Below are 11,339 nucleotides of genomic sequence, written 5' to 3' on the forward strand. Positions count from 1 at the left end.
GACGGTACCCGACAACGGTGTTTGTGGTTGCCGGTTGCCTCTCTGTTCGGAACCACAAAAAGGATTTGCAGTGCGCCTTGGTGCAGTGCGGACAGTACACAACGGCTTCAAATTAGCTTTCCGCTTCCCCTCCGCGAGACCACACTAAGTAGCGTAGGCTAATGACATTTTGCAGTTGACGCTGACACCCTAAAGCCGCCAATTGCTTGTCACCACATCGCGCTTATGGCAGTTTTTATTTCGGCATTCGGTTTTTCGCGAGCAAAATGCTCCTCTGGGGCGGCTCTGTGTTTACGGTGAGGTTCACGCACCGCGGGTTCAAGGATGGCCATCGAGCAAACCCGTTAACGATGACAGCGGTCGTCATTCGCCTGATTTCGCCGTTAAAACGGTTTCGCTTGTCGTTTGTTTTTTTTTCTAATCAAACGGTCGCCCCCTGGTTACCTGTTGCCGGTGCGGAACTGCGTACCGTACTGGTAATGAGCGGTACGCAAATGTCACTACGGTTGACATTTGAACTGGAGGCGAGCTCGAGTCGAAGGCATTTTAATGGCATAAAGGCACATCGGCGTGCTGTTGTGCGGAAGTCAGCACAGCCTCACTCTGCTTGTGGGGTCAACGATCGTGCGTTTGCTGTGATTAGAGAGGAGGTGCTCTAACATCATGATGATGCTGATTGAACTGCTGCTGATTCCATTGGAGAGCACCAGCAGGGAGTAGCATTTATGGCGTCAAGGAACTCATTAAACTCTGGTAGATTTTCTGGCCAATTAAGCCACGAGGAAGAAGGGACCTAAGGGTTTGTTACAAAAAAGGGCAAACCGCATCCCTTACAAGGCGCTGTTGCCGGTTGGTAATCAAGCGATCGATGCTTAGCTGGATGAAGATGTTGTCTCATTATGTTGCGTGAAGAAGGCGTCGATGGCAACCCTAAATGTCTCACTCAACCTGCGGCCTGACCGTGAATTATTAATTATCTTCCTCTGGCTGCATCAAAGCAGGCCACCGGTCAAGGTGTGAGTTAGTTTGTGTAGCAAAGGTATCCACATCGAACGGTGGAGATGCTTGTGCCGGATCGGGGGCTCGAGATGCCCTGCAATCGTTGCCTCAGAGCCCTCAACGTCTGATGCTGCCCTTCTGTTGCGATTAGAAGCCGGTTCTACGATCGGTTCGGCCTCGAACCAACGCTGCCAGTGCTACTGGTGTGTCCACAGACCGTTGGCACGCTTAAACAAGTTAATCCATTTGTTTTTACAACATCGAACGCACGATTTGGTTACAACGGATCGGATCGATTGTTGCAGGAACCATTCAAACTTGGAAGAAACCACAACGACATGCGTTGTCTCCAGCGTGACGTATGGCCACAGCCGTCCTTCTAAGCCACGTAAGAAACACCCGAAAACAGCCCCTCGTGTAGACAGCACAAGGTGTCTCGACCTTCACCGGTCTCGAAGCTTCGTCCAAATGTACGCGCGATCATCGAGCGCGATCGGTCAGCTCCTTGGTTAAGGTCAAGTTCGATGGAAGACGATAATTGAATGTTGAGCACCGAGAGCACCGGCCATGGTGCGCACCACCTTCCGCTAACCGGTGTCAGGTGCTGGCACTGCTGTCACAACCCTGGACTAACCCTCTCCTCTTCGGCAACGGCCACGCGCCGCGTTCACTTCCTTCCTTGGAAGGAAAAGAAAAAAAGCGGAGAAACAGCCGACATCGACTCGCCTCGAGCATCGCTTCTAATGCGCGCTTGCAGCATACAACATGAGCTCACGGCGCGACGCGGACGATGACACTGGGGCGGGCAAACGCTCCGCCTGTCTCATTTGCGCGAGGTTTGAGGCGCGAGCCATTGAACACCAGCTGTTGTACTGCTTGCGAGATGGTGATGGGGCTGTAAATTGGATGCGCTGTTTAAGATCGATCAGTCGATTGTTTCAACAATCGAAAGTATTAAAAAGTGAATTTGGGACTTTCCCCCCGGTTTCAAGAACATTTTTTTTGGATCTCACTCAAGGATTCTTGGAGCGCGCAGGATGGTGCCTTAGAATGATATCACATTGTACAGCATATGATAATAGCTGCATTTATGTTTCACTTCCCGCTCGATCACTAAAAGAAGAAGGTCAATGTCAGTTCCAATTCAATGCAGTCTGGGAAAGCCTCTGGGGGGCGACCTTGGATCCTCGTTTCGTTGGCCAAGCCGGACCAAGGTCGATCGTTCCCCTTGTTTTCCTTTCTCTTTTTGGAATGCCCGATAGTCCGGGAATTTAAACGAAAGCAGCACTACCGCGTCAGAACGGGAGGAAATCCGAGCATACCGACACAGCAGATGACGTGGGATCTTCAACTGATGCAGCTTTGTGCCTCGTTGCTTCAAGATCCTGTCGCGCAAGGTAGACGAGCCTGCAAGCAGATCAACATCTCCGTGCGGTGAATAAGGAAAAGGTATTTCATTATGTATTCCACAGGAATTGATAAATGAAAGCATACGATTGCTCATATTTAGGGGGGGGGGGGGGGGGGTGGCTTCTGTATTCAATTTTGTGACACATATTTTTAACATTTTTCCCTGGATGCTGATCCTTTCATGAACATTGTGTAAAACTTTTGGATCAATCGAAGCAAAACTGACAAAGTTATAGATTTTTGAAAATCGGCGTTTCATACAAGGCTCCATGGAGATCGCTTCTTTGAAGAGCGTTTCCCAAAACCACCGTTTGTAAAATTGGTGCCCATCGTACCGTAAAATCTAATAGTCCGATCAATTTGAATTTTTTACACTTAATTTTTACACTTTTTACCAGGTAGACCCGTCGAAATTTTGTGAAAATTATTGATACTTTTTATTAAGTTTGAACAAATGTTCAAAAATCGTGTTATTAGACAAAATGACAAAAATCATCACTTTTTCATCTTCAAAAATCTGCCAAAAATCGATAAATAGGAAATTCGACAGAATATCAAAAGAATAGCGATTTGTATTTTTCTGATGACCCATCGCGGAGCAACGATGGGCACTGGAAAAAGTACCTTTTCGCAGACGCACCTTCATACATTTTGATGCCATAGATGAAGTTTTTATTAAATCTTCCCCAAAATAGAACTAAATATGCTTCAAAAATTGTAGTTTAATATGCCATCTGCTTGAAAAAATGAAATTGAAAGCTTACGTTACGTTTACGTTACGTTTACGATTGCTTCAATTTATACTTAAAACAAGCAACTTCAATTACAAGTTCTGCACCGGAAGTTGTCATAGCAAGAGCACAGGACACAAAAGATTGCAGAACAAACTTCATTTCAGCCGATACGTATTCAATTGAGCAGAAATTCAACCAAATCGCTGCACACTGTTTGCAATTTGATAAGGAAATAAATATGCAAACGCCGTCTCCCCACGGGGGGGTGAGGGAGATTGATTGTGCTTGTTTGTTTCTAAACATTCCGGTCGCACACGGACACAACACAGGAAGACACACGCATGCGTTTATGGACGCTTTGTTTCCCAACAACTGTTATGCCTGTGAATGTCAATATACTGCTTCTTGTTTGCGATGAAGAAAAGTCCGTAGCGCAGGACACCGATGCCATTACACCCCCTGGCTCCCTCTGACAGCAAGCAATGGTTCGATTTGCATAACCAACACACAAGATAGACGCAAACAACGACAAGATGTGTGTTTCCGCTACATCTTTTAGTTTTGCCAAAATTAACCCGATCCCAAGCGTAGTGGGAGCATTTGAGGGGTGAAAACAAGTTCTGCTAGGCAATCCGTTGCCGATGATGCCGTTTCAAGGTTAGCAGGATGTGAAACCGATACACCTAATAGGTTCATCAGCCAAAGAGGCTCGTCAGTCGTGCCCATTTGCTGGATTTGGTGGTAGGAAGCTCGTGTTCACGGAACTGATTGACGCAACTGAGGACCACGGAGGTGTGACAAAAAGGATCCGCAGTTATTATTCGTTCTTCGTTCCTTCGATCGATTCGATGGAAACCGGACTAAACCAGTTGAGCGATTGAGCTGATCAAGCAGGAAGTGCAGCAGCGTTAAGCGATTCTTAATAGTCGTGTCACTGTCGTAAGAGCTTCCTTTCTCTGCTTCCGTTCGATTACAGTTACATCATTTAGCACGAATTCGCTGTTTTCGGTGCCCAGAGTCCCAAGTGGCAAGTTCTTTGCCCTAACGTCAGCGAACGAAGCTGTCAAGACAGCAGCAATCTGCATCAATCCAAGTCCAAGGGGATCGTTTAATGAAGGCATTTGTATTCGAGGGGGCGTTCTGCAGTCCATCCGGAGTCTCACATGCGTCTCCATTGTACCACCAGCTCCTTCACCACCACAGTATCGACGTCATGGATACTCGATTGCAAGACGCTAGTTGCACGCCGTGCCCGTGCCATTCTATGCGTGCACGTGCTGCTGGTCGATAATTGAAATTTACAAAAGGGGAAGGGGGGAACGTCTGCACCGGCAGCCTGTGTTTTACCACGTGTGCCAGTTCCTTTTTGGCTTTCTTGCCGAATGACTCAAAGTTAATCATTTGTTGGGTTTCCCCGTTGCGTCTTCTGGTTCGAGGGTTCTGGGTTTCACTGTAGCTGCAGAAAAGCGGAAGTTCGTCAAGCGAAAATCATTACTCATCGACATCATCGGTGACGTACTCTCGGAATTTCTGGGAAGAATTTACAGTTATGGATTGAGACATTGCTGGACGCTTATTGGCAACAGTTATATTAAAGAGCCAGAGTGATATCCAAGAGGAATAGAACAGTATCCTGTACTTCAAGATAACAGAAAGTTATTGAAAATGTCAGAAAGAGGTCACTCTAATCCAAACATTTATTTTCTCTTCGAATTCTCAACAAGATACGACTACTAGAGTCTCCAACAAGAAATGAGGATGAAAATGAGGTCAGTTGGATAACTTTGTTTACCAGTTTTGTTCACCAATCCTCACTCGATCCCCAAAAAAGGCGAAAGTAAATAAAATTATTGACTTATTACTGTTATCTTCATGGTATAGAGCCGCTCTGAAAGCAGTTGAAGCAAGGCTGAAGACCGAACGAAGGATGTAAATCTCCTTCCTGGTCGGCACAACAAGAGAAAGTATCAAATTTCCTATTCCATTATGCCGCTTATCCAATATTCGATGCTTGCACAAAAGGACGTCCTCTTCCAAAAAAAGGATGCTCCATCAATCTGGCCAGCCAGCTAGCCAGCCTGCCAGGGTGGAAGTAATTTTTCAAAATAACTTAATTGATATTAGTTCCAGCTCGTTCACCGAAAACCGATGCATGCCGTCGATAAACGTTCCATACTGACACACAGCTCACAGAGATGATCAAAATTGCCATGTTGTGCAGCGGCGCTCAGCGTTTGTTCGCTTCACCGAACCGAACATATTTGCTGCTGTGGGCCGTGGATGGGTGGATGGATTACTCCGAGCGTCTCTTCATTGATTAGCTCGAGGGGATTGGCAGTGTTTGGCGCGAAGTTACGCCACTATTTGCGCCACCGACTGCCAACGTGCCCCCGCTTGTTGGTGAGCTTCACATGAAATATGGGATGCATTTATGTTCTGCGGTATGGTGGGGGGTTGTAAAAACGATTTTCACTCCAGAACCTGATGCAGTCATGAGCCAGACACTAGTGCGGACCAGGGGGAGGAACGGGGCTGGGGAGTGAAAATTGCATGCTCATCCGGAAGTGATTCACTGAGTTGCGAGAGAATAGCGGCAGAAGCAGCAGCAGCAGCAGCAGCTGATGTAAATGTACTACGTCAGCACTACAAGCGGTGCAATGGTGCAATGGGAGTGTTTAATAACGCCTAGGAAACCGCTGCGGCTACGAGCGACGATTACGGTGTTGATGGTGCCGATGATGATGATGATGATGATGATGATGATGATGGAGGTGGTGGGAATTTGGCGGGTACACCGACAACACAGATATGCGAATGTATTAAATTAGGCGAGATAACTCAATTTGCATGCTCTCTTCCCGTTCGGCTGCACGGCAGCACGGATTGCGAATTGGATGCGACATTTGGGAGATTTTCAGGATTATAGGAACAGTAGTAGTAGGAGCATCAGCAGCAGCAGGAGCGCAGCTTTAAGCATCAAGAGTACGCATCACTGATTTCTGCTCGGGGTTGAATGTTTTAATGACACATTCAGTGTGTTTAAAATGAAGAGTTTTAATTGCATTTTAAAGCCAGATGTTTGCAAAGATGATAAAGAGCTGCATTAAATCACGTGAGGAAGGAAATCGCATAGATTTGTATTTAGTACGCCCTTCTACGTGGCTTGAACTGGGTTACCCAAACCTTTAAGCCTATTAAGATACCATTAATTGAATAAAATGGATATATAGAATAGCTACACGACATTTCGTAAGTTAATTTTGAATTATGAACCCCTAATCTATTTATATCAAGCGATCACGTAAAAATCACGTTGATACCCTTGCTTTGTAACAAAATGACTTAATCAAAAGTTATGCAACATTTTTTTTTTGACATGACTTTGGTTAATTGTGATGTATGTTTATGAATGACGAACAGTATGACACAATGGATTTTAGACGCGATCAAATTTGTTTAAAAATTTGAGCTGTTCTCTAAATGTTAGCAAAATGATCCATAAATACAACAGCTATATTACTGGCAACCCAGACGAGTTACCAATTTTTAAAAATCATCTTTAAGATTAATTGTGTATTGTTCATTAACAATAACATGCTTTTCCGATTCCATTTTTTCGTCAACTTCCGTGTTCCTTCGGATAGGATATTCCCTCCCAAATATAGTATTTAGTGTACAAATACTTTCGAAGATCACAGCCACAGGGCGTAGCCATTACACGCCTCACAAGGATGTTAACGGTTACAAATCGAACGATAACTAGGTCATCGTACGATTTGAGCAGGATTAATTTCGAACGCTACTCAGGGAAGTGATTCCGGTGCTATTGCATACCGCCACATTTCCGATACCCTCTTGCCAAGCAGCTGAGCAGCTTAGAAACAAATTAAATCGCGCCACGAGATCAACCTTTTGACAAGTCCCCGATTTACATAAATGCATAATACAACGGTTATGCAAATGGTGTGTGATTGGTTAATGAGAGCATACCGTTGCAATTTGTTGCACCAGAAGCACAAAAACCACGCGGTACATCTGTGTTCTCTGTAGACATAAATCATGAAGCGACGTTATCGTTGTAGCTGCTCAGCTCGAGCTCATTAATCTGTTCGATAGGGTGGATGTTTGTTCATCGAATGATCACACAATTGGTTCACTGGCACGCAAAAGGGCTCTTCTTCTTTTGCGTTGCACAAACGATCAACCATCGAACCACTTCCTAGCGGCCAAGGGCTCAACGTGCCCTGTCAAGGGCACAACCGGAATCCCGGTTTGGTGTCACCCACTCGTCCGCCCGGCCAGCCCGTAACGGATTGCATTAGCAATCCAATCCCGTCCCGCAGGGGGGTGCCTTTGCACAAGAGCATGAACCGGTTGCCGAAGTGAAGCCGTGTCAGCCCCAGGTCCGCTTTATCACCCGCATGACCGTGAAAATCTATCTCTCCGTGGTAGAGAGCGTGCAGCTGGTGCCAACAACAATCCCCCCCCCCCCACCCAACCAACCAACCAACCAACCATGCATCGATGATCCGAAACCGTGGCTGCGCGATCGTTCGCTCGCTTGTTCGTTCGTACGCTCGCTCGCCACGCTAACGACCTAACCTAGCCGGTCGCAAGCCGTTAGCTGCGCTCAGTTTCGTTGTGATCGTCGGGCGCGCTAGTAATCATCATCACGGTGACGACGGTGACCACGAGCGCACGCGAACTCGAGCCTAGGAGCTATCACCACGCGATCGCTCGATCACCCGAATCTGCCCGCAAGCCGGTACGTTGCAAGCCTTTTCTGTGTTTTGTGTTCGGGTCTGTGTGGACGAACTGCGGTGTCGAAAGTGGCCAGTGTGATCATCGTCTTCTGTTTTTGATTGCATTGCACAAATTAATAAAATCGGGAAATGTTTCGATCGCAACGGATAAGCTTTTGAAGCCCACGGAAGGAGGTTCGTCACTTGCCAGCCGTTCGTTGAAGTCTTTTGATTGAGGACGCGTTGTTTTGTGTTGATGGCGCTGTGCTCCTCGATCCGTTCAGTGGAGGTGTTGATGTTGCGAAAGGAGGTAGCCTTTTCTCCATCACCCTTCTCCACCAACCCTCCCCCTCCCCGGGCCCTTCAGTTCCGTTCAGTGTCGCTTCACTTCTCACGCTCTTGACCAAACCCCGAACCGAACCGTGGTGGTGCGAAAGATGATGGATTTCGTCTCACTTTGTCTATTGAACTAATTTTAATGACGCCAAGCGAAACGAAATGTGGTTCGATGTATGTGTGACCATGTGTATGTGTGCGTTTTGTGTTGTGTTGTGTTTTGTGTTGATCGAGATCTTTCCGCGAGTGTTCGCCACGGACCGAGACCTTTAATTTGGCTTGAAAGACTCAGGTGGAACGCTGATATGATGTTTCCATCGTTGCGTGACGATGCTGCTGCAGTTTCGTAGTCACCCAACAGCTCTGGTGCTTCTCTTAGCCTTACGCTTGAAGTTCAATGCTGCAGTCCGTCCGGATGTCCAGGTGTTGGACCACGGTTAACCCCTACAGAGCGTTGTCAACAAAGCGTGTGAGACTCCGAAGTCGCGGTCTCGTCGCGCATTGTTATTAACCGCTTTCGGGGGGATGCTTTTCTTTCGCAATCACTCACCGAAAAGCGACGAGTGACGCCGGTGCCGGTCTGAGCCGGGTTAATCGATGTCACACGCGTACGAACCGAACGGTCCGTTTGCTATTGGCATTGAATCTTTGGCGACCGACAAAGCGCACAAGGTGCTGCTGCTGCTGCCTGCCTGCCTGCCTGAGATGCCTGCAATGCCACGGAGTGGTGCGTTTCGAGTGCGTTTACGGTCGTGACACTGGCACCCATGGGTCGTGGCTGCGCGCTGTGCTTTTTGGTATTTTTTCGAGGCTGCTTTTGGGTCGCATTTTGGATGCAAGATCACTCTCGCGCTCGCTTTGTCTCTCAGTGCGGCTTTCCTTGAGTTTGTCTAACGTTTTCAAACGGTTTATTCAGTGTCACCGGCATTCCCCGGTGCGCGGTGGGAGAATCGTTGAGAGGGCAGATGCTGTTCAGCCGTTTTTGGCGGGCTGTTAATGAGTTGGATGAGCTTTTGATGTTTTACTGGCAGGTGATGGGATGGTTGTTTTGATTGGTTTGTTTGCTTTATTTCGATGGATGTTTGAAGGGGACAGTTATAGCATTTTATTTTATTACTATGTTATTACTGTAGTATTTTTTAGTAATTTTCAGCTACAGTTCTCGAGTTTTCATGAATATTTTCTAAAAAAATTAAGATGAATTGAAGGAAAATGGACAAGATACAGCCTTTTGAACATTGAAGATGGATATGCATAAACACTACGGATCCGACCTTTTTGATCTGTGTACCGTCGAGCTTTTAAAACTATTTTTTTAAATTTTGTTTTAAAAACACGAAATTTTGAAAATTTCGCAATCGTTTCAAAATCTTAATAACAGCTCTTTTCCAATTTTAAAATCGAAAAAATGATTCGATGGAGTAATCGAAAAAAGTGAAACTTGGCCAAAGATTTCTTGAGACACTAATGAGCTAACGAAATAATATTGATGTTTGCATGGCATGGAGGATGTCACAAAAAGATCATTTTTACAGAGATTTGTGCCATGAAAGTATTTTCTAATATATTTACATTATACTGTATCAGAATATTCTTGAATATTGAATTTAAATATCAGACAATTAAGTTTAATGGTGGTTTAACCCCTCTAATGGTTTAAACCCTTTAAACTAGACCATTTTTGACGTAATTAACCATAACATTCCCTTTAAATGCTTCCAATCCTTGCATCAGTGAAAGCAAATTCAAACCCCAAATAATGCCCATTCTGACAATCACATCAAATTAAGATCGCGATCATGGCATGAAATGATGTGCACTGGAAATTCTATTTAATTTTGCTCAATTCAAATCGACAAAATCGTTTTTATCATCACGAACAAACAAACACTCCTGGCCTTCACTGTACCTTGTTTCGCAAAAAGTGTCCGCGCACCCGCTCACATCATCTCTATTAAAGTAATTTCCCGCTTTTTCAATTGTCCCCCCCCCAGACGATGATCCGGCCGCTTATCATTGTGTCATCCGATCCCCGGACTTAATTCCTTTAAATCGTGCAAAACCAACTCCGTTTAACTCCGTAATTTGTGTAATGCTGTCCACTCCGTTGCGAAAAGTGAAACAAGGCGTGCGAGTGCACGCTATCGCTGTTGTCATCGCCTTTGCACAACGCGGTGGAGTGCGCTGTCTAGTGTGTACTGAGGGGCAAATCGAAATGGCATAATGCTCCAATTAAAGTTCCTGCCTTTTGGAGCATCAGCGCGCTGTCCGGTATGCGTGACCTACGCTGTACTGTGCGCACTTCGGTTCGCCATGAAGCTCTTTTATTTCTTCCAATCCACCTCTACCTCCAAGCAGCAGCGTGTGAGTGGCGCGAATGAAATGGAAGCGTTTCAACAAAGCCGCATCCCGCAAATGCTCATGCACATGTCGAAAGTGACAAGCCATATCAGGAAGGAGGAGAAGGCGGTTGGTAACGCAAAATCATTCTGCACTTTTCAAATCTATTTCCCTCGTTTTGACAACACGATCAGCATTTTGAGAATAAAAAGCGACCGGAAGGAAACTGAAACTGGAATAACTAGTGACTAGGCAGGCAACCGACATCTAGAATCCGGGGAATCAAAAAGAAAAAGGGTTTGTTTTGTGCAAAATACTAGATGGAATGTTTAGAAATGCGAGCGGAGAGACAGAGAGAATGTGTGCGCAATGCAAGGGCACGGCATCGTTGCACCTGGGTTTGGTTGCAGCAAGCTGGTTGGCTGATCACGCAATCAGCTGTTCACTGACATTCACAGTCTTCGTTCGCTCCGGCTGTCTGTCGAAAGGTCGGCTTTCGGTGGTGGAACCGTTTTGCCGGAAATGGTTCCATCGCTTTTTGGTGCATTTTGAACGATGGTGCATGATGTGTGTCTGGTTATAGTATTGATTTATTGAACTGCATCCTTCTAATAATAAATAAAATATTGTTCTACTTCCACTCCGACGAACAAATCACAATGCACTGATGCTCCCCAAAGACAATCGAAACACACGAGCGCTCTCTATATTAGGGAGCTCCCGGTTGTGCTTTAGTTGCTTCGCAGCAAAGTGTGTTGGCAGCAGGTGAAGTGTGCTA

General features: G+C 45.9%; 1 protein-coding gene across 1 annotated transcript in view; it reads right to left on the reverse strand.

Annotated features, from left to right (window-relative positions):
• LOC126577401 (uncharacterized) overlaps positions 1-11,339 on the reverse strand; it is a 36,261-nt gene that overhangs the window by 3,836 nt on the left and 21,086 nt on the right. The window lies entirely within an intron of this gene.

Source organism: Anopheles aquasalis, chromosome 3 (genome assembly GCF_943734665.1).
Source record: "Anopheles aquasalis chromosome 3, idAnoAquaMG_Q_19, whole genome shotgun sequence".
In the NCBI taxonomy this organism is placed as follows: Eukaryota; Metazoa; Arthropoda; class Insecta; order Diptera; family Culicidae; genus Anopheles; species Anopheles aquasalis.